Source organism: Ammospiza caudacuta, unplaced genomic scaffold, assembly GCF_027887145.1.
Source record: "Ammospiza caudacuta isolate bAmmCau1 unplaced genomic scaffold, bAmmCau1.pri scaffold_39, whole genome shotgun sequence".
NCBI lineage: Eukaryota > Metazoa > Chordata > Aves > Passeriformes > Passerellidae > Ammospiza > Ammospiza caudacuta.
In genome coordinates, this window is record NW_026683124.1 from 3,930,289 (window position 1) to 3,952,093 (window position 21,805).

General features: G+C 52.3%; 1 pseudogene; it reads left to right on the forward strand.

Annotated features, from left to right (window-relative positions):
* Positions 1-1,041: 1,041 nt before the first annotated feature.
* On the forward strand, positions 1,042-19,880 carry LOC131571846 (olfactory receptor 14J1-like; annotated as a pseudogene).
* The last annotated feature ends 1,925 nt before the right edge of the window (positions 19,881-21,805 follow it).

Genomic DNA, 21,805 nt, shown 5'->3' on the forward strand with positions numbered 1-21,805 from the left:
ATGGGTGGGAGAAGACAGCTGGTCAGGCTTGGAAGTGTTCTCCTTGTGTGGGGTGGATGCTGCATTTTTCAGGACTGCTTCCAGGATGGCATTTAATGCCAGAACAAATAGATTATACAGGGAGAACAGCAAGGCAGGGGCTGCATGAAAGGGAATTTCCTGCTTTTTGAATATACTGTTCTGGGTTGCCTGGATAGGAAAGTGCACATAGATATTCATCTCTCAGTTCAGGTTGAGAAAAAAACCCCCCCAAAAACCCCAAAATTCTCTCAGATGTTAATAAACCAGGCAGTGACAGAAATCCTTGCAGGGCCCCTTAGAGGCAGCATTAGTGTTGCTTTCCCAGTCTCTTCAGAGTTCCTGTGATGTTGCCATCTGAGCCTGCAGAGCCAGAGCTGCCCCTGGGCAGTGCCAGAGCTGGGAGGGGTCTGCAGGGCAGAGCTGAGCCCCCAGGGCTGGGCTGGGCTCTGGCAGCACTGGCAGGGCCCAGCCCTGGGCACAGGGAGCAGCTGCTGGCAGGGACAGCTCCAGGCAGCAGAGCCCTGGGCAGGCAGTGGGGGGAAAGTGCCCCCAGGCTGTGCTGGGATATTTCAAGTCCTCTCCTAAACCCAACTATTCCATGAATACTTTTCTACAGATCCCAATGCCAAGGCACAGCAAATGTCCAACAGCAGCTCCATCAGGCACTTCCTCCTGCTGGCATTGGCAGACACGCGGCAGCTGCAGCTCCTGCACTTCTGCCTCTTGCTGGGCATCTCCCTGGCTGCCCTCCTGGCCAACGGCCTCATCATCAGCGCCGTAGCCTGCGGCCACCACCTGCACACGCCCATGTTCTTCTTCCTGCTCAACCTGGCCCTCAGCGACCTGGGCTCCATCTGCACCACTGTCCCCAAAGCCATGCACAATTCCCTCTGGGACACCAGAACCATCTCCTACTCAGGATGTGCTGTACAGCTGTTTTTCTGTCTCGTCTTCATCTCAGCAGAGCTTTCCCTCCTGACCATCATGTGCTACGACCGCTACGTGTCCATCTGCAAACCCCTGCACTACGGGACCCTCCTGGGCAGCAGAGCTTGTGCCCACATGGCAGCAGCTGCCTGGGCCAGTGCCTTTCTCTAGTCGCTGCTGCACACAGCCAATACATTTTCCCTGCCCCTGTGCCATGGCAATGCCCTGGGCCAGTTCTTCTGTGAAATCCCACATATCCTCAAGCTCTCCTGCTCCAAATCCTACCTCAGGGAATTTGGTCTTCTTGCTGTTAGCGGTGGTTTGGTGTTTGGCTGTTTTGTGTTCATTGTTTTCTCCTATGTGCAGATCTTCAGGGCTGTGCTGAGGATCCCATCTGAGCAGGGACGGCACAAAGCCTTTTCCACCTGCCTCCCTCACCTGGCCGTGGTCTCCCTGTTCCTCAGCACTGGTACATTAACTTACCTGAAGCCTCTCTCCATCTCCTCCCCATCCCTGGATCTGGCCCTGTCAGTTCTGTACTCAGTGGTGCCTCCAGCCCTGAATCCCCTCATCTACAGCCTGAGGAACCGGGAGCTCAAGGCTGCAGTGTGGAGACTGATGACTGGATGGTTTCAGAAATATTAAACTGCTTGCCAGTTTCTGCCAATCATTTGTAATGAAAGTCACCTTTGATACTTTTTGTTTGTTTGGTTGTGAGTTTTTTCTTTTCTTTTACTGTTTTCATATGGTCCACAAGGACATGTTGTTCTTTGTGCCATTTCTCATTTTGTTTCTCTCCACCTTCCATGTGGCCAAAGACTGTGTCAATGAGAGGCTGGTTTCCTTATGGCTTTAAAGGAACTAAAGGATCTCCCAGCCAAGTTTTCTGCAGAGATGCCCCCTTTTATTGCCTTCTGTGGAGCTGCAGCAGCAATGTCTGTGTGCAGAGCTGGGGCAGATCAGTGCTGGCCCCGCAGCTGTGCCCAGCAGCAGCAGCACTTGGTGTTGCCAGTGCTGCTGCCGTGGCCCTGCCCCGCTGCCCTGGTGGCCCTGGTGTTGCTGCAGGGCCTGAGTGCTCTCGGGGCTGGGCACAGCCCTGGGGGTGGCAGTGCCAGGGATGCAGCAGGGACAGGCCATGGGCACTGCTGGGGCAGCGCTGACGCCTCAGCCCAGGGCCTGGGGGCTCCAGGCTCCTTGCCCAGGCTCTCTCAAGAACACACCCAGGCCAATGCTCAGCACAGAAAAGCCCCGTGAGCAGCCCCAGGCTGGCTGTGGGCAGGCTGGGGGCAAACAGCATGGCTGGGGCTCTGCAAGGGCCCTGGGGCAGATGGAAAGGAGCAGCAGAGCAGGTGCTGATCCATCCCCAGTGTGCTGGACAGCCCAGGGCAGCGTCCCAGAGCGTCCTCATGGAGCTGCCAACAACATCCCCCCTCTGCAGCCCTGGCCTCTCCCCCAGCTCACACAGGTGCCCCAGCCTTGCAGGCACACACACAGCAGCACTGGCTCAGGAGCCCCTGTTTGCATTGCACACAGCAGGGGGAGCACCCCCATGCTGTTGGTGTGGGGACATGAACCTGGGGGAGCACAAATGCCATCAGCCCCTGGGGCCAGCAAGGGCTGGGGGACACCAGGGAAACCACTCAGCTTTGTCCTGGCCTCTGCAGTCAGCCAGAAAGTTTGTTCCCATCAGCTGGGAGTTTCCTGTCCCACTGCAGACGCTGTTGCTCGGAGCCAGGGCTGCCTGGCAGCCACCCCCAAACAGCCCAGAGCATTTCCTCTGCTTCACCTTTGCTTTCTTTACTCTTCCTGATACAAATTTCTTCTAATTCCCCACCGCAGCGGACCCAGAGCTAGTCACAGCACTCGAGGTGCTGCCCAACCAGTGCCCAGCACAGGGGAACAATCCCTGCCCTGCTCTTGCTGGCCACACCATTCCTGACCCAGGCCAGGAGCCATTGGCCTTCTTGCCTACCTGGGCACTCTGCTGGCTCATGTCCAGCTTCTGTCCATCAGTCCCTGCAGGTCCCTTTCTGCCTGGCTGCTCTCCAGCTGCTCTGTCCCTAACCTGTAGCACTGCAGGGGTTGTTGTGGCCAAAGTGCAGAACCCAGCATTTGGTCTTCCTAAACCTCACCTTTTTGGATTTGGGCCCTGGATCCAGCCAGTCCCAGGCACTGTGCAGGGCCCTCCTACCCTCCAGCAGATCACCACTCACACCCAGTTTGGTGACATCTGCAAAGATGTCCTTGGTTCCATGGGGCCCCTCAGTGTCACAAAGGCCTCTTGGTCACACCAGGCCATGCACTGTCACACTGGTCTCCTTGGATCCATGTGACCATGCAGAGCAAATGGTGTCCTTGGTTCCATGGGGCTACTCAGTGTCACAATGTTCTCGTTGGTGCTGCAGTTTCACAGGAGCCCCTTGGTTCCATGGCCCCCGCAGTGTCAGAAAGGCCGTGGAGTGTCCCAATGGTCTCCTTGGTTTTGCAGTGTCAAAATGGTGAAACCCCTTGGTTACACAAGGCCCTGCAGTGCCACAATGGCCTCTGTGGTTCCACGAGGACCCAGAGTGTCATGGAGCACTCCCTGGCTCCATTTGGCCCCAGAGCACCACAGTGGACCCCTGGTTCTGTGGGCCTGCACGGTGTCACCATGGTCCTCTTAGTTCCATGAGGCCCTGCAGTGTCACAATGGCCCCAGAGCGTCCCAATTATCACAGAATGACAGAATCAAATAGGCTGGAAAAGACCTTTGGGATCATCAAGCCCAACCAATACCCTAATACTCCCTTGTCACCCAGATCACGGCACTAAGTGCCACTGGAGAGGGACAGTGACTCTGCCACCTCTCCTCTGGCCAGCCCATTCCAATGCCCACTCACCCTTTCTGTGAAGAACTTCTTCTTAATGTCCAGCCTGAGCCTCGCCTGGTGCAGCTTAAGGTTGTGTCTTCTTGTCCTGCCCTCCAGCAGATCCACACTCACACCCAGCTTGGTGCCATCTGCAATTTGTGAATGGTGGACTCGATCCCCTCAGCCAGATCATCAGTGAAGATATTAAACAGGACTGGGCCCAGCACAGATCCCTGGGGGACACCACCAGTGCCTGGACACCAGCTGGGTGCAGCACCATCCCCGCCACTCTCTGGGCCCAGCCTCCAGCCAGCTCTTTACCCTGGGAAGGGTGAACATGTCCAAGTCATGGGCTGCAGTTTTTCCAGGGAATTCTGTGGCTCCTGGTTTTAAAGGCTTTGAAGTCCAGGCACACAACATCCACAGCATTTCCTGCATCCATAGGTGGGTCACCTGGTCATAAAAGGAGATCAGGTTGGCCAGGCAGCATCTGCGACCCCTAAATCCACACTGGCTGCCTCTGATCCCTTGGCCATCCTGTGGGTGCCCTGTGATGGCACTCAGGGTGATCTGTTCCATATCCTTGCCGGGCACCCAGGTCAGGCTGACAGGCCTGGAGTTCCCCAGCTCCTCCTTCCAGCCCTTCTTGGGGATGGGCTCACACTGGCACCTCCAGTCCTCTGGGACCTCCCTGCTGAGCCAGGACTGATGGTAAATGATGGAGAGCAGCTTGGGGAGCTCATCCACAGCTCCCTCATCCCCCTGGGATGGATCCCATCTGATCCCACACACTTGTGAGCATCTGAGGGGCTTAGCAGGTCACCAGCTGCTTCCTCCTGGATTACAGGGGCTGTTCTGGTCCCTGTGCCCATCTACCAGCTCAGGAGAACACTTGTCCTGAGAACAGCCTGTCCTAATATTGAAAATTGACACAAGATATTAAGTAGCTTAGTCTTTTACTTATCTTCAGTTACTCTGTTCTCAACTGCAATCAATAGAGGGTTGTGGTTCTCCTCCTCCCTCCTTTTGCTATAAACTTTTTATAAAAACATTTTTTATTCTTCTTACAGAAACTGCCAGGTTAAGTTCTAATTGAGCTATCACCTCTCAACTTTTCTTCCTGCATAACCTAATAATATCCTTAAACACTTCCTGAGTTGCTGGCCCTTTTCCCCTGAGTTCCTACAAAAACTCCATGCCCTGCCAGGCCAGTCATTTTCCTCACTAGCTCATCTTTTGCCACACTGGGACAGGCTGCTCCTTCCCCCTTAAGATTACTTCCTTGAAATGTGTCCATCCTTCCTGGATCCCTTGGTTTTGTAGGCCTGTGTCCCCTAAAAAAAATCAGTACCAGATTTAGTACTCCACACATCAGCATCCTAAAAAGATCAAAGTCTGCCCTTCCTAATTCCAGTGCAGAAGTTTTGTTGCTGCCCCTCCTTCTTTCCCAGAACATTGAACACTTGATTATTTCATGGTCACTGTGCCCCAGGCAGCCTCTGAGCCCCACATCTGCCACCAGCCCTTCTCTGTTTGTGAACAGCAGTTGACAGAGCTTTCCTTTGCAGTGGGAGTGTTACCAAAAATTTAGTAAAACAGAAAACTCCTTAACCCCAATGTAGCATTAAGAAGCAGCATTCTTTATTCAGCTGGATGCACGGGGGAGAGCTCCTCCCAAAGCTGTGCATGCTGAGTACAGGAAAGTTTCTGTTTCTATTCTGTATTTTGCACACATATTCATTGATTGTCCTAGACTAGACATACATATGATAATATTTCCCCAAAATCAATAACATATTTCCCCTTCCCTTTATCCATGTGTTCTTCCAGACCCTGGGGGTCTCTCTGGTGGTCCCTGGTGGTCTTGGACCCCAATGTTCCAGTGGGCCTGGCTGAGCTGGCAGGACACTGAGGCTGCTGAACTTCCAGTTCCCCTTCTCACACAATGGGCATTGTGTGGCTTCCATAGGCCTGGGGCTTTGGAGAACAAGCTCCAGGTGTCAGCTAACCTGGTGTAGACAATTTATCATCTGGTAACATGAGGTCACAGAGTGGGCAATGACATCACAGAGGGCAGTATGTAAGGTTATTGAGCAGGTATGACATCATAGACATCATCACAGAGCAGACTGTGACACCACAGGGCAGAGATCTGACATCACAGAGCAGATTGTGAAATCACAGAGTTGGCTGTAACATCAGAGACCAGTTGTGTGACATTAGAGAATGGGCTGTGACATCACAGAGCAGGCTGTGACATTCCAGAGGGGCTGTGTGACATCCCAGCAGGGCTGTGTCAGGTCACTGGCTTGGTCATTCTGCCCCAGCTCCCCCTCACAGTTTCTCCCAACAAGTCCAATGCTGTTCATGCCCAGCAGGGTCCCTGTCCCCTGGGATCCCCCCAGCCCATCTGGAGCCACAGCCTCCACCAAAGGATGTTCCACAGGATCCACCCCAGAGCCTGACATGGGGACAAGGGGCCAGGGCTGTGTGACCAGGACATCAAGGACAGGGATTATCCAGGTCACTGTGGCCTGGGTTGGCTTCCGCAGGTCAGGAAAGATGTCTGGCAGCTGGAGCAGGGTCTGGGAAGGGCCTCCAAGGTGGGGCTGGAGCCCTTGGGCTGTGAGCAGAGGCTGAGGGAGCTGGGCTTGTCCAGCCCAGAGCAGGGAAGGCTGAGGGGCTCCTCATGCCAGCCTGGCAGTGCCAGCGAGGAGGGGATGGAGAACACAGAGCCAGGCTCTTCACAGGCAGGCCTGGTGGGAGACAAAAGCCAATGGGTGGAAGGGGAAAGAGGGGAGATCAGCCAGGACAGGAGGAGATTAAATGAGTCAGGCTGCTTTCAGCATTTCCACAACCCCAAGAGCAGCCTGACCTCCCTTCTCCATCCACCACTGGCAGCTTTCCAAATCAGGAATTGTTTGAGCTATTTTGCCCCCACTCCAGGTTGAGCATCCTGATACAAGAACCTAATTATATTTATATCTATCACAGAACCACGTAGTGAGCCCAGGACAGGATCTGGCCCTTGGCCTTGGTGAACCTCATCCCATTGTCCTGGGCCCATGGATGGCTCCAGCCTGGCCAGATCCCTCTGCAGAGCTTCCTGCCCTCCAGCACAGACACACTGCCACCAAGCTTGGGCTCACCTGGGAACTGACTGACAGTGCCCTCGATGGCCTCGTCCAGATCAGCAATAAAGAGATTTCACTGACCGGGCCACAATTCTGAGCCCTGGGGACAGCCCTGGATGTGACTCCATTCATCAGCTTCTTTAAATCCCGGGGGATGGATGAGGGAACTGGTGGGGACGGGGTAGGGACAAAGTCTGATTGATTGTCAGCCATGAAGGGTCTTGATTTTCATATTTATTCAGTCTGCATTAGAAGGTTCAGAGGATCAACATCAATTTGACATTGCTGGTATCAATCTATAAACCAGAAAAGAAAACAGGACAAAAAAATTCTTTCTTCATTTTATTTGATGTAGTATATTCACTTTCAATAAACTTCAGAAATCTCTCTAAATAGGCACAGAAGAATTTAAAACTTAGAATTATTCTCAGGGGCTTTTCTTGTTTGGGTGTTTTTTCACTAATGTTTATGAGCTTTTCTCACTGAATTCCTGAACTGAATGAAGAGATCCAGAAAGAAGACACTTCTGGAGTAAGTAAATTCATCAGCAACCTCCAAATGGCTGAGGATCCATCCCCATTAGAGCAGCAACGAACAGAAATGGGCACAGCTTGGTGGGTGCCCCCGCTTTGGCATGGGCCCTGGGCCTGCGGCAGGAGCAGCTCTTGAGGGCCCCATGGCCAGGGCTGTTGTGCTGCCCTGGGCAGATGGGATGGCAGCAGGGGCCGCAGAGCTCTCAGCACCTCAGCCTGAGGGGAGCAGGGCAGCCAGGGAGCCTCCTTTGGCCTTGGCCAAGCACCTTCCCCCATGGCTGGGGCTGAGTCCTGTGGCAGCTGCAGCTGCTGCTGTGCCCTTGCCAGGGGCTGAGGCCGTGGGGCAGTGCCCAGAGCAGCCTGGCCTGAGCAGAGCTGTGGGGCCAGAGCCGGCTGGGCTGGGCTGGGGAGAGGCCCTTGGTGCTGCCCAGAGCTCAGGGCAGCTGGCAGAGCTTGCAGGGAGCTGGGCTGGGCTCAGAGAGCCTGGCCCAGAAACCATCAGTGTCCATCTCAGCCTGGCTGAGCGTGCAGGGGCAGGACTCAGGCCAGGCCTTGTGGGGCAGGGCCAGCGCCTGTGCAAGGCATTGCAAACAGGCAAGTGGCCCAGAGAGGAGGCTGCTCTGTGCCCTTGGTGGCATGGACAGAGCAGGGAGGGGACCCAGGACATTTGTCAGCGCCAGCCTCTGTGCCCATGCATTGGCAGCCCTGGCTGCTGAGCTCAGCTTTGGCCTGGGCTGAGTTTTGTGGCCCAGCTCCATCCTCCTGCAGGGTTCAGGGCCAGTTCCCGGCCATGGCCAGCCCTGGCTGCCTCTCTGCTGGCCCAGAGGCCAGCAGAGCCTGGGGCAGGGCTGTCTGTGCAGCCCCACAGGTGCCAGGGGCTCTGCAGGAGCTGGCAGAGGCTGCCCAGCAGGGAGGCCATGGGGCACAGAGCCCCAAGGCTGCTGTGGGCACCACGGCACAGGGGCCGTTCCCAGCTGCAATGCTCCTGGCCTGGGCTAGGTCTGCACAGGGGCTGGGCCACCATGGCTGGGCCAGCACAGGGCCACAAAGGGGCCACGCAGCCGCTGCCGGGGCTGACAGCAAGGCCAGGCACACACAAGCAATTGCTGAGCATGGCCTGCGCTGGCCAGACCTGACTGTGCCAAAGGCAGAGCTCAGCTGCCCTTGGGGGCTGCAGCAACATTCCAGATCCCAAAGCGCCTCCATGGCTGTGCTGGAGACCAAGGCTGCAGGAGGGAAATGCAGGGCTGCTGCGGGATGGGGAGGGCATTGAATTCCAGCACACACCTCAGCTCTCTGGCAATCCTGGCACCATTCTGGGCCCTCTTTCAGACTGGAGCAGAGCAGATGTTGATGGGACAGGAGCCCTGCGGGGCTGTCAGGGACCTGCAGCCTGCAAGGTGCTCTGCTCTCCCTCAGGTGCTCTCAGAGAGATCCAGTTCCAGCTGGGCACCTCAGGGCACAAGTGGCACTGCCTGTTCATGGGCACACAGCTGATATCTGTCTGGAAAGTGGCACAGGTTTTAATACCTGTTAGTTTCCTAATATACAAATGGATCTTTGTTACCTGGGTCATTTGAGTACTTTTAAGCCATGACAAATTTTTCCCACCAGGAACAGGAACTTCCTGGAAGTGTAATGATGGCAGAAGAACAAGTACTGATCTTCCTGTGGGCTTGTGTCACCAATATCCAGTGTATTACTTCCTCTCAGTCTTCCTTCATGTGTTTCCAGCTCTCCTGGTTAGATGGCCATGTCTAAGGATGCCCCTTCACTAGAGCAGCTGGATCGATGCCCACCTTGTTTTTTGATTTCCTCCTCCAGATGCTCTCTCGTCTTTCAAGTGCCTGTCATATGACTGGTTTCATGCTTTTAGGTGCAGAGAGTTGCCCCATATTTCTGAAGTTCAAATAAATATCATGTTAGTCAACATCTTAATGGTGTTTATATCTATCACTTAATTTTTCCTATGTCTTTGCCTAAAACTGTTATGTACAGAAATCCCTTGGGGATGGGGGACATTTCAGATGCTGCTGGTACATCACAGAGGGCTGAGGAAAGAGCTGTGAGGAATATTAAACTGTTCAAATGTTTGACTGTAGCATTGTGTGTGTTTTATATGGGTTTATTGTAAAGTTGGTTCTTTTTTATAAGTTAATAATTTGATTTGACCCTCGGTTCCCTCCATGTTCTCCCTCCTAATGGTTTGTTCCTTCCACCTGTTGCCTGTCAATCATTGTAACCGTCACCTCTCATGTCGAGAATCTTCTATGTCAATCATCCCTCACCTAGAATATGATTTTTCCCTTCAGCCTTTTCTCTCCTCTGGGCCCTTCCTATTGGTTCAGTTGTGTCCCTCGCTGCTCCCCTGGGTTTTGCTCATTGGCCCCTCGTGTCTCTTCTGTTGCCCCCATCCCTTTTTTAAGTGCCTCCCTAACAGTTTTTACCTGACACCGTCACTGGCCCCACCCGGGCTAAAAAGGCACCTTGGCATCCACACACTTGTCCACTCCTTCATTCCATTACCTCAGTTCTTCGCAGTCCTGCTCTCGCCTGCATCACCACACTGCAGACGGAGTCACTACTCAGGGGTTCTTGCCGAGAACCTGGGAGTGGTGGGATTCATAGTCTCCACCGGTCACTCCAGGAGCGGCTAGCCAGCCGGTCAGCTCCAGTGGCTGTGGAAGTGAGACTGCGTTCAACGTGTGTTTGTTGGCAAGAAACCTTTCTGTGCCTCTGAGTGTCACCAGGCCCTGAGCCCAAAGGACACAAACCTGATGAGTTGTGTTTCCCACTGCAGGGGCTGCACGTGGACCTTGGCTCTGCACAGGAGAGCTCTTCATCCCCTTTCTCTCTTTTCCTCCCTCTGGGCATGGAGGGAGCTCCTGGCTTCAGTGTGTGACTCGTGTGCAAAGAGCAAATCTGGGCAGAATCGGGGCAGGGAGGGTTTGGGGGGACCTTGGGATCTGTGCTGGGTTCAGAAGGTTTTCCATTGCTCTGAGACTGTCTGCTGTGGAAAGTGGATTCAATATCCCACAGAGTAATGACTTTTGCATTGATGGAGCTGTGCTTTCCCTTGGCTTTGTTGGCTGACAAGAAATGAACATCCCTGTGTGTCTCAGGCAGCTCCTTCTCCAAGGAAAGCAGGTGGGAGTTGGAGCCAAGGAGCTGAAAGCTGCAGGTGCAGCCTGGGCTGGAGGGAGCTCAGATTTGCACAAGGCCGCTCTGAGTGCCAGGGCTTGGATGGAGCGAATAGTGGGGTGGGGTAAGGACAGAGTCTGATTGATTGTCAGCCATGAAGGGTCTTGATTTCATATCTATTCAAACTGCATGAGGAGGCACTTGGATTCACTGTCAGCTGGAGATTGGACGTATCAATTAATTGACAGGGAAAAAACTAAATTTGACCTAAGTAATCATTTCTCACTGTCTTTTTAAAGAGAATCTATTCAACTTGAATAGACCACTGGAATTTGTCTAATTAACCACAAAAGATTTGAAAATTAAATCAAATGATTCCCAGAGGCTTGGCTTGTTAAGGTGTTCTGAATGTTAATGAGCCCTGGGACACTGAATTCCTGCACTCAAGAGCTGAAGGCTGAACAAGCCTCTGGAGCAGGAAAATTCAGCAGCAGCCTCCAAGTTGCTGAGGATGTCAGCAGCCCCCACTGAGGCCATCCCTGCCCAGAGACCGTGGGGGAATGGGCAGACAAGGAGAGCGTCCCTGGGGCTGGGGCAGCACAACTCAGAGGCAGCAGCGGCTCCAGCTGGGAAATGGAGTGTGGAATGTGGCTGGGAAAGCCCTGCCAGGGCTGGGCCAAGCAGGACACACAAGCCCTGACTCCCATTCCCCAAAAACCTCTCTCAAGGAGACATTTAAAAGGAATTACATTTGTTTGTGTCCTCTGAGTAGGATGTACTGGAGAAATACCAGCAAGAGATTTTCAGGACCCCAAAACAACAAAACAGACTTTGATGGTAACTTCACAAAATGAGAGAAATTTTAGCAACTGGTTTAAAACGACATTCAATCAACACAGAACACTTCTTAAAGCACTGACTTGGCCCATTCAACTTCACAAACTCTAAGCTATTTGAATTTTACATTACTCAAATTTACAAAAGGACAGAAATAGAAGGAAATAACAGAAAGAGGGAAAGGCAAAAAAATACAGAGGAGCACAAACAGAGGTACCAACTCCTGGATTCCAGCACATTTCAGATGGAAATTCCAAGAGGAGGCAGGGTCAAGATGTGTGCTTGCCTTGTGGTCAGCCTTAAATACCCCTTGGACTTCCTGGGCCCTTCCCCCTGGTGGGCCTTGGGCTCATTTGGTCCCTCAGGAGCTGGGCTGGGGCTGCAGAGGTGGCTGTGGAGCATTGCCTGTGCTGTGCCAGGGACTGGCAGCCACTGCTGGGCTGGGAGAGAGGCTCTGGGGCGATTGGGGTTCCAGGGCACAGCAGCATTGGAGTTCCAGGGCAGGGCAAGGCTGGACCTGCCCTTCCTCCCCTGTGCAAAAATGGTTTGAGCCAACAGTCTCCTCCAGTCTCTCACAACAGGGAGCGTTGGAGGTGAAATCCCAATTCTGTCCTTGGGTGCCTGGAGGAGAAGGACAGTTCTATTCCACAGGAAGGAAAACACAGGGCTCCAGTGTTTGGAAGGCAGCTGAGAGCCTCACAAGGCCAAGGCCTGGCAGACTGGCCAATAAGGGCAGATTTTGTCTGGGAGCACTCTTTGAACTGAAGGAATTTTGGAGGTGGAAGTCCAGTCTTGGCCATGGGCACCTGGAGAAGCAGGACAGTTCTTTCCACAGGAAGGAAAGCATGGAGCCTTCCCCAGTATTTTGGGGACAGATGGGAAGTGACCCTCATGAAACCACTGGCAGCTAGACTTGTCCTGGCAATATTCCTATTGGAACAATCTCTGGATATAGGGAAATTTGGAGGTGAAATCCCAGTTCAGGCCATGGGTGCCTGGCGGAAAAGAACAGTTCTTTTCCATTGGGAAGGAAAGTGCGGAGTACCAGTGTTTCAGAAGCAGATGACAAGAGAGTCTTCATGTTCCAAGGTCAGCTGGACCAGTCAGGCGGCCCCTGGGAGGCCAAACCAGCAAGACCTGTTCCATCTTCCCTTGGTTTTGTGGGGCCCCATGGTGTCACAATGGTGCTTTGGATGAGGCCCCACAGTGCCATAATGGTGTTACATGGCTTTGCAAGGGTTCCTCAGGGGTGAAGAGATGGACGAGAATCTTGGCTTCATGATCAGAAGGCTGGATTTATTAATTCATGATATATAGTACATTATGACTATACTGAAAGGAATAGAGAGAAAAGTTCAGAAGCTGCTAAGCTAAGAAAAGAATAGGAATAGCAATAAACAAGAGAGCTCTCTGTGAACCTGTCCCAGAGAGCTTGGTCATGATTGGCCCTTAATTGTAAACATGGACCATGGGCCAATCATAGGTGCACCTGCTACATTCCACAGCAGCAGATAACAATTGTTTACATTCTTCTTCTGGGGCCTCAGCTTCCCAGAAGAGGAAAAATGCAAAGAAAGGACTTTTATGAAAAAATATCAGTGACATATTGGTGTCTTTTTTCCATGGGGTCCAGCAGTGTCACAATGTCCCCTCGGCTCCTCAAGGCCCTGAAGTCTCACAATGGTCCCACTGATTCCATGAGGCCTTGCAGTGTCACAATGGTCCCACTGATTCCATGAGGCCTTGCAGTGTCACAGTGCTCTCCATGGTTCCCCAGGCCCCACAATGTTGCGTGACTCCTCTGTTCCACGAGGTCTGCAATGTCACAATGGACCTTAGGACCCCGAGGGTTTGCTGTGTCACAATGGTCTCCTTTGGCTCCACAGTGTCACAATGGACCATTGATGACATGAGGGCCTGCAATGTCACACTGGACCTTTGGTTCCAGGCAGCCCTGCAGTGTCACAAAGGCCTCTTGTTTTCACGAGGCCCCACAGTATCACAATGATCCTCTTGGTTCTCTGGTGACCTCCAGGGTCACAATGGCCTCACTGGTTCCATGAGGACTCACAGTGACACAATGCTTTGGTTATTCCATGGGGCCCCAAAGTGTCACAATGGTCTCCATGATTCCATGGTGCCCCTCGGTGTCACAATGGTCTCCTTCATTCCATGAGGCTGTGAAGTGTCCTAATGATCTCTCCACGGTTCCATGAGGCCCTGCCATGTCACAGTTTGGACCCTTGGCTCCGTGGAGTCTTGCAGTGTCACAATGGCCCCTTGGTTCCATGACACCTCAAAGTGTCACAATGGTCTCCACAGTTTGAGGACTCCCGGCAGTGTCACAATGGACCCTTGGTTTGATGGCGCCTCTCAGTGTCACAATGATCCCTACATTCCATGGACACACAGTGTCAGGACAGTCCCCTTGGTTCCATGAGGCCCAGCAATGTCACAGTGGTCTCCATGATTCCTTGATGCCCCACAGTGTCACAGTGGTCCCTTGGTCTCACAGGGCCCCACAGTGTCACAATGGTCCCTTGGTCTCACAGGGCCCCACAGTGTCACAATGGTCCCTTGGTTCCATGGGCCCTGTGCTGCTGCATTCCCCCCTCCCCTTCTCAGGCCGCCCTGCCAGCTCAGAAATGCTCCTTGGGGCTCAGCCTTGGCCAACAGCCCCTGGGCTCAGCTCCTCTGCAGCTCATCACAAACACTGTCTGCTCCAGGCACTGCTGCTGCCCAACCAGCTCCTGGTTCCTGTAGGAGCAGCCCTGGGAACTGTTTTTGTTCCCTCAGTGGCACAACATCCCTGCTCTCACACTGCCAAAGAAAGCTGTGGGTGCCAAGTGCGCCCAGGATGAGCCATTGCTGGGACTGCAGCCCCTCTCTTGGGGCCCTGCAAACAGCGCTCCAAAAGGAGCCCTTGGAGATCTCCTGGGCCAGCGACTCCCTCTGAGTGGGGCCTCTCCCAGCCGGGAACTCTCCCGTTTGCTGCACTCGGGGATCCCGAACAACGACAGAGCCTGGGCTGATCCCCCCACTCCTCCAGGCTCAACCCTTCGCCTGCTGGGGAGATGCCAAAGGATCCACAGTGAGCATTGCCTGTCCTCAGGGGAATTGCTCACCGGTGCCTTGCACTGACTCTTTGTGTCTGTGTGCACACAGGAGTGCCTGTGCTGGGGAAATGTGGCAGAAATGCTGCTCTCTGAGGGGTTGGAGTGCCTTGGATAGCTGAGTCAGTCAGATATCCAGATATCAGTAGGTAAGGACAAGTCACCAGGTCTAAACTAAGTTAAATGCTCCTGAGAGTTGTACTGTTTGTAAGTTGTTAAGTTATTAGCTAAGTTAAGGATTGTTAAGTGTGATTCCTCTGTTGAATTTCTAAGTCATAGGTTTTATTTTGGGTTAAATACTGTTAAGTGCTGCTCTTTCGCTAAATTTTGAAGTTGACGGGATCAGGTAAAGTTTAGGAATAAGTTAAGTCCTTTAAAGTTTGGGCTCTGTTAAGCTTTTAGGCCATATTCCTTTTATCCTTGCCCTCACTGTCCCTGTGTCTCACACACACACAGGGACTGTTCTCGGTTCATTTCTGGTTTGATTGCCTGGATTCGGTTTGGTTTTGTTGTTGCTTTGTTTCCTTGGTGTGCCTGAAGTGTCCCCTCAGGAGCAGAGTGACTCTTGCCAAGGAACTTTGTGCTGCTTGAAATAAACAGGGCCAGGAGACTTCTTCTCCTTTTAATGCCTTTACTATAAGTGATCAGCTCAGGATTGGGCGGCTCGGCGGGGCTGCAGTCCCCGTCGTCTCTCCCAGGGCGACTCAGAGGATGAGGACGACATGCGCAGCTTTGTCCACCCGGGGCAGAGCTGGGGGTCCGGTCCCCGTGGGAGCCTTTAGGGCATCAACACGCTCCGATGTTGGATTGGTCTCAGTCTCACTTCCTCCCAGACCCGGCCCGGGGGCTCTCGATCGCAGGGTGAGGAACAACGAAGGTTTTCAGCATCTCTGCAGGCCCAGCATGTTAGCGTTCAAAAACACGTAATCACGGGCGATTATATGCGGTGCTTTTTATTAAGAGCTCTGGGAATGGGGGTATATTCAACCCAAATCTGACTCCGACCATACATCCGAAATGATCATGTTTTATACTCTATTGTTTCATAACTTTCATGTTAATTATTAAACTTATATTGTTCTATTGTATACATAAATTTAGCCCCTCTCTGAATTTCCAACATAGTTTCTCACTATTCTTCTTATGGTTATATAATAATTACATTTAATTACTAAAATATCATCACATCTAACAATTATACAATTTATCATACTGCTTACGCAGGTGCAGTTGGTCTGATAAAGCACAAAGCCCAACATTTTAGATTCTATCTTGAACTTTTTCCAGGGTTCCACTATCAAGCACTCCGCTCCTCTCATCCAGGCATCACTCCAATCTCTCAACTCTGAGCTGGCTCGTTGCTTTTGGGGTTTTCTCAGCGCATTCGGAGCGGGGGTCCCACACAGCATGCTGGTCCTTGGAGTATTTTGCACATCCCTCCCCTCCAAAGTCTCTTCTCCTCGCTGTTCGGGAGGTCCCCACCCTTCACTGTCTCAGAGCGGGGCCATTACCTCGCCCCAGCCAGGGCTTTCACTGATACAAAAACAACCATTAACAACAGCGACCCGTAACTACCATAACACAGGCAGAACCCCAGCAGCAACAGTGGTAACCTTTTTCTCACAGAAAAAATCAACAGCATTTTTGTTCATAACAGTCCCCCCTCTTTCTCTTTGATCGAGCTCAAATTTTAAGCTCGCATCAACTCACAATTTTTTGATTCGTGGGTTTCCTATTTAATTTCTTGAATTGACTGTAAATTTCTTGTGCACTTTGGTAATCACGGTTACTTAACTTTGTCACTTTCCTTGGTTTCTTTAGGTTGGTCTGCACGGCAAATGCTGTTTTAGTGAAACAGATAAATAAGCACAGTAAAAAGAGCAATCCTCCAAGTATACACACAGTGAGGAAAACTACTCTTCCCCACACATCCTTTTTGAAAATCTCCAGGTTCTCCCACCCACTGGAATCAAGTGTTTTGGGTCCAAAAATGAGAAACTTGTAACAAAAAAAACGGGGGGAAATTTGGGTCCAAAAGGGGGAAATTTGGGACTAAAAAGGGAAATTTGGGTTCAAAAAATGGAGAATTTGGGGCCAAGAATGGAGAATTTGGGCTGAAAATGGGAGAATTTGGGTCCAAAAAAGGGAAATTTGTACCAAAAAAGGAGAATTTGGGTCTAAAAGGGGAATTTGGGTGCTCAGGTGAGAAGTCTGGATCTAAAAAAGGGGAATTTTAGTCTAAAAAAGGGAAAAATTGGACCAAAGAAGGGGAATTTGGGGCCAAAAAGGGAAATTGGGGACTGGAAAAGGAGAATTTGTGTCAAGGAAGGGAAAGTTTGGGACTAAAAATGGGAATTTGGGTGCTCAGGTGGGAAGTTTGGGGTCAAAAATGGGAATTTGGAGGATTTTGGGTGTCCCAAGGGGGGAATTTGGGGGATTTTGGAGAATTTGGGGGATTTGGGGTGTCCTGAGGGGGGATTTGGGGGAGTTTGAGGCATTTTGGGGAAGACTGGGTTTCCTGAGAGGGGAATTTTGGAGGAATTTGGGGGGAATTCATGGGAATTTGGGTGTCCTGAGGAGGAAATCTGGAGGATTTTGGGGGGGATTTGTGGTGTCCTGAGGGATAATTCAGGGGATTTTGGGGAATTTGAGGGACTTTGGGAGGGTTTTGGGGGAATTTGAGGGACTTTGGGTGTCCTGAGGGGGATTTTGGGGGAGTTTGGATGTCTTGAGGGGGGAATTTGGGGAAGAATTTGGGGCATTTTGGGAGAATTTGGGGGATTTGGGGCATTCTGAGGGGGAATTTTGGGGGGAATTTGAGGGAATTTGGGTGTCCTAAGGGGTTTTTTAGTGGGATTCAGGTTGTCCTGAGGAGGGAAGTTGGGAAATTTTGGGGAAATTGGGGGAATTTTAGGGAAATTTGGTGGAGTTTATTTATGGGAATTTGGGGGATTTTGGGGGGAATTTGGGCATCCTGGGGGGAAATTTGGGGCATTTTGGGGGAGTTTGGGTGTTCTGAGGGAGAATTTGGGCGATTTTGGATGTTCTGAGGGGGAGTTTGGGGGGAATTTGGGGACTTTGGGGATTTTGGAGGATTTGGGTGTCCTGAGGGGGGAATTTGGGGAGAATTTGGGGAAATTTGGAGGATTTTGGGTGTCCTGAGGGAGGAATTTGGGGAGAATTTGGGGAAATTTGGAGGATTTGGGGTGTCCTGAGGGGGGATTTTGAGGGAATTTGGGCGAAGGAACTTGGAGGAAGTTGAGTGCCCTGAAGGGCAAATTTGGGGGATTTTGGGGCAATTTGAAGGATTTTGGAGGGAATTTGGGGGATTTTTGAGGCATTTTGGGGGTTTTGGGTGTCCAGAGGGGGGAATTTGGGGATTTTGGGGGAAATTGAGACATTTTGGGTGTGCTGAGCGTGGATTTTCGAGGCAATTTGGGGGAAATCTGGGGAGTTTTTGGTTTCCTGAGGGGGAATTTGAGGGATTTTGGGGGGAATTTATGGGAATTTGGGTGTCCTGAGGGGAAATTTGGGGATTTTGGGGGAATTTGGGATTTTGGGGTGTCCTGAGGGGGAATTTGGGGGATTTTTGGAGGAATTTGGGAGAGAATCTGGGGAATTTTTGAGGATTTTTGAAGTCCTGAGGGGTAATTTGAGGGAATTTAGAGGATTTTGGGGGAATTTGGGAGGAATTTGGGGGATCTTGTGGAGATTTTTTTTGGATTTTGGGTGTCCTGAGAGGCGAATTTGAGGGGATTTGGGAGAATTTGAGTATTCTGAGAGGGAATTTTGGGGGAATTTGGGGCATTTTGGAGAATTGGGGTGGAATTTGGGTGTCCTGAGGGGGAATTTGGGGAATTTGAGAGGAAATTGGGGCATTTTTGTTCTCCTGAGGGGGAATTTGGGAAGATTTGGAGGTTTTGGGTGGAATTTAGGGGATTTTAGGTGTCCGGAGGGGGAATTTTGGGCATTTTGGGGGAATTTGTGTGTCTTGAGGGGGGAATTTGGGACATTTGGGGAAAATTGGGGGATTTGGGGCATTTTGGGGGATTTTAGGTGTCCTTAGAGGGGATTTTGGTGGAATTTGGGGAATTTTGGGGAGATTTTTGTGGATTTTGGGTGTCCTGAGGGGAAATTTGGGGATTTTTGGAGGAATTTGGGGGAGAATCTGGGGAATTTTGGAGGATTTTTGATGTCCTGAGGGGGGAATTTGAGGAAATTTAGAGGATTTGGCGAATTTTGAGGGATTTGAGGGAATTTGGAAAATTTGGGGCATCCTGAGGGGGAATTTGGGGGCATTTTGGGGGAGTTTTGGTTTCCTGAGCGAGGAATTTGGGGAAATTTGGAGAATTTGTGGCATTTTGGGTGTCTTGAGGGGGGAATTTGGGGATTTTGGGGGAGTTTGGGTTTCCTGAGGGGGGATTTGAGGGATTTTGGGGAAATTTGGGGAATTTGAGAGGAATTTGGGAGATTTCTGTTGTCCTGAGGGGGAATTTGGGTTATTTTGGAGAATTTTGGGGGAATTTGGGAGTCCTGAGGGGATAATTGGGGAAATTTGGAAGATTTTGGGGAAATTTGGGGCATTTTTGGTGTCTTGAGGGGGAATTTGTGGATTTTGGGGCATTTTGGGGGATCCTGAGGGGAAAATTTGGGAGATTTTGAGGAAATTGGGGCATTTGGGGGAAATTTGGGGCATTTTGGGAGATTTTGGGTGTCCTGAGGGGAAATTTGGGGATTTTGGGGGAATCTGGGGGATTTTGGGTGTCCTGAGGGGCAGTTTGAGAGATTTTGGGGGGAATTTGAGGGGGGGATTTCGGGGGGACTCTGATGGGGGAATGTGGGCGATTTTGGGGGAATTTGGAGGATTTTGGAGGGAATTTGGGGCATTTTGGGGGAATTTGGGGCATTTTGGGGATCCTGAGGGGGAATTTGGGGCATTTTGGGGGGAATTTGTTGGATTTTGAGTGTCCAAAGGTGGCAGTTTTGGGATTTTGGAGGAATTTGGGGGTGTCCTCAGGGGGGAATTTGGCGGGAAATTTCGGGTGTCCTGAGGAGAGGAATTTGGGGGGAGTTTTAAGGATTTTGGGGGGATTTTGGGGGAGTTTGCTTGTCCTGAGGGGGGATTTGGGATAATTTGTGGGATTTTGTGGGATTTTTTAGGATTCTGTGTAATTTTCCCCTCAGAAAGTGTCCCCGGCCGGGCTCCCCACACGCTCGGCCCACCCCGCCCGCTTCTCCCCCGGTGACAAATTCTCGCGGCACCGCCTGGCCCTGAAACGGAGATTCGGGGTCCTGCCCACCCAGCGGGGCCGGGCCCTGCTCTGAGGGACCCCAAAACCCCCCAAAAAAACCCAAATCCCCACAAAAACCCCCGGTGGAGGAGATGGAGCTCAGTCAAACGCGCTGAGCTGAACTCGATGGGAGGAAGGGGTTAAACAGGGGGAAATTGCGAATATTAAAGGATTTGGGAGTTCGGAGGTGTCTGAGTGTTGGTGGTCAAAGAAATTTGGGGTTTTTTCGTTGTTTTGGGGGGTTTTTGGGGTGTGGGAGGGAATTAACGGCGATCTGTGGGGCGCGGGGCATGATGGGAGTTGGAGGCGCGGATATAATGGAGATGTGGGCGCGGGTATAATGGGGCTCAATGGGGCGCGGGGCATGATGGGAGATGTAGGCGCGGGTATAAGAGGGATCTGTAGGGCGTGAGGGATGATGGGAGTTGTATGCGCGGGTATGATAGAGCTCTAAAAGACTCAGGGGATGATGGGAGTTGTATGCACGGATATAATAGGGATCTATGGGGCGCGGGGGATGATGGGAGTTGGAAGTGCGGGTATAATGAGCTCTGTGGAGCACGGGGCATGATGGGAGTTGGAGGCCTGTTGCCTTCTATTCCAAGGCAGGCGACCTGGTTCTGAGGTACAGCTCGACAGCCCTCTCTCTCTAGGGCCGTTCAGGCCAATGACACACGCAGACACCAATGTGGTGGACGGTCAAATGGCGTTTATTACTTCTTCTTCTGGGGTCTTATAGTCTTGGGGGTCTCTACGTCAAAAAGGGGTTTGTCTTTCTTATCTATAGTTAGTAGGGAATGGAAAAGTACTGGGTAAGGAGTGGAAAGTTGCTGGGTAAGGGATAGAGAGTTGCTGTGACAGCACTCTCCTTGTTAGTGGAGCTACATTCCTATTGTTAGTTTCTTATCTATGAGTACCAGGGGGTCTTATCTACGGGAAACCGAGGGTCCTGCCTTTCCGTCACATCCCGTCATCTTCCGCAGCGCCTCTTCCCTAGCTACCACAGAGGCCTGTGTATAACGGGGCTCTATGGAGCACGGGGGATGATGGGAGATGTAGGCACGGGTATAATAGAGCTCTATGGAGGCCCGTGTATAATGAGGCTCTATGGAGCGGGGGGGATGATGGGAGATGTATGCACGGATATAATAGGGATCTATGGGGCCCAGGGGATGATGGGAGTTGTTGGCGCTGCTTTATTAGAGCCCCGGTGCATCACAGGAGATGAAGGCTTTGTTTTAATCAGGCCACGGGGCATCATGGGGGATAGAGGCGCTGCTTTAATAGTGCTTAAAAGGGCCGCGGGGCACAATGGGAGCTGTAGTCCCAGAAGTGGCTGTGAGAAGGGTTTGGGGGTCCGGGAGGGCCTCTGGGGGCACCCTGTGGGCTCGGAGCGCCCTTGGGGGTCACCTGAGGGGGCTCTGAGGGGTCTCCTTGGGGCGCGGGACGTGAACGGGAGTGGCAGGGCTGGAACTCGGCCATGAGGGGGCTCTGTGGCCGCGGGGGATGACGGGAGATGTAGGCCCGAAAGCGGCACTCAGAGGCCTCTGCGTGCCCTGGGGCGCTTGGGGTCTCAGGAGGCGTTTGGGGGTCCCGGGTGAGCTCTGGGGGGCAGCCGGGGGTCCCGCAGGGTCTGGGGGCGCCAATGGGGCACGGGAAGGCGATAACGGGCGCTGTGGGGAGCGCGGGGCATGACGGGAGCTGTAGGCCCGGCTCCATTAGGGTCTATTGGGCCGCGGGGCACGACGGGAGCTGTAGGCCCGGCTCCATTAGGCGTCTATAGGGTTGCGGTGCATGATGGGAGTTGAAGGCTAAAAGTTTCTAAAATGGCACCGCCTCCAGGCCCCGCCCCAAGGTCATGTTCCCGGGCGCTGATTGGTCTCAGCAAGTGACGGGCGGGAGTGTCAGCCAATGGCAGGCGGTGGAGGCGGGAACAGCCCCTTTAACCCTCCAGTGCCT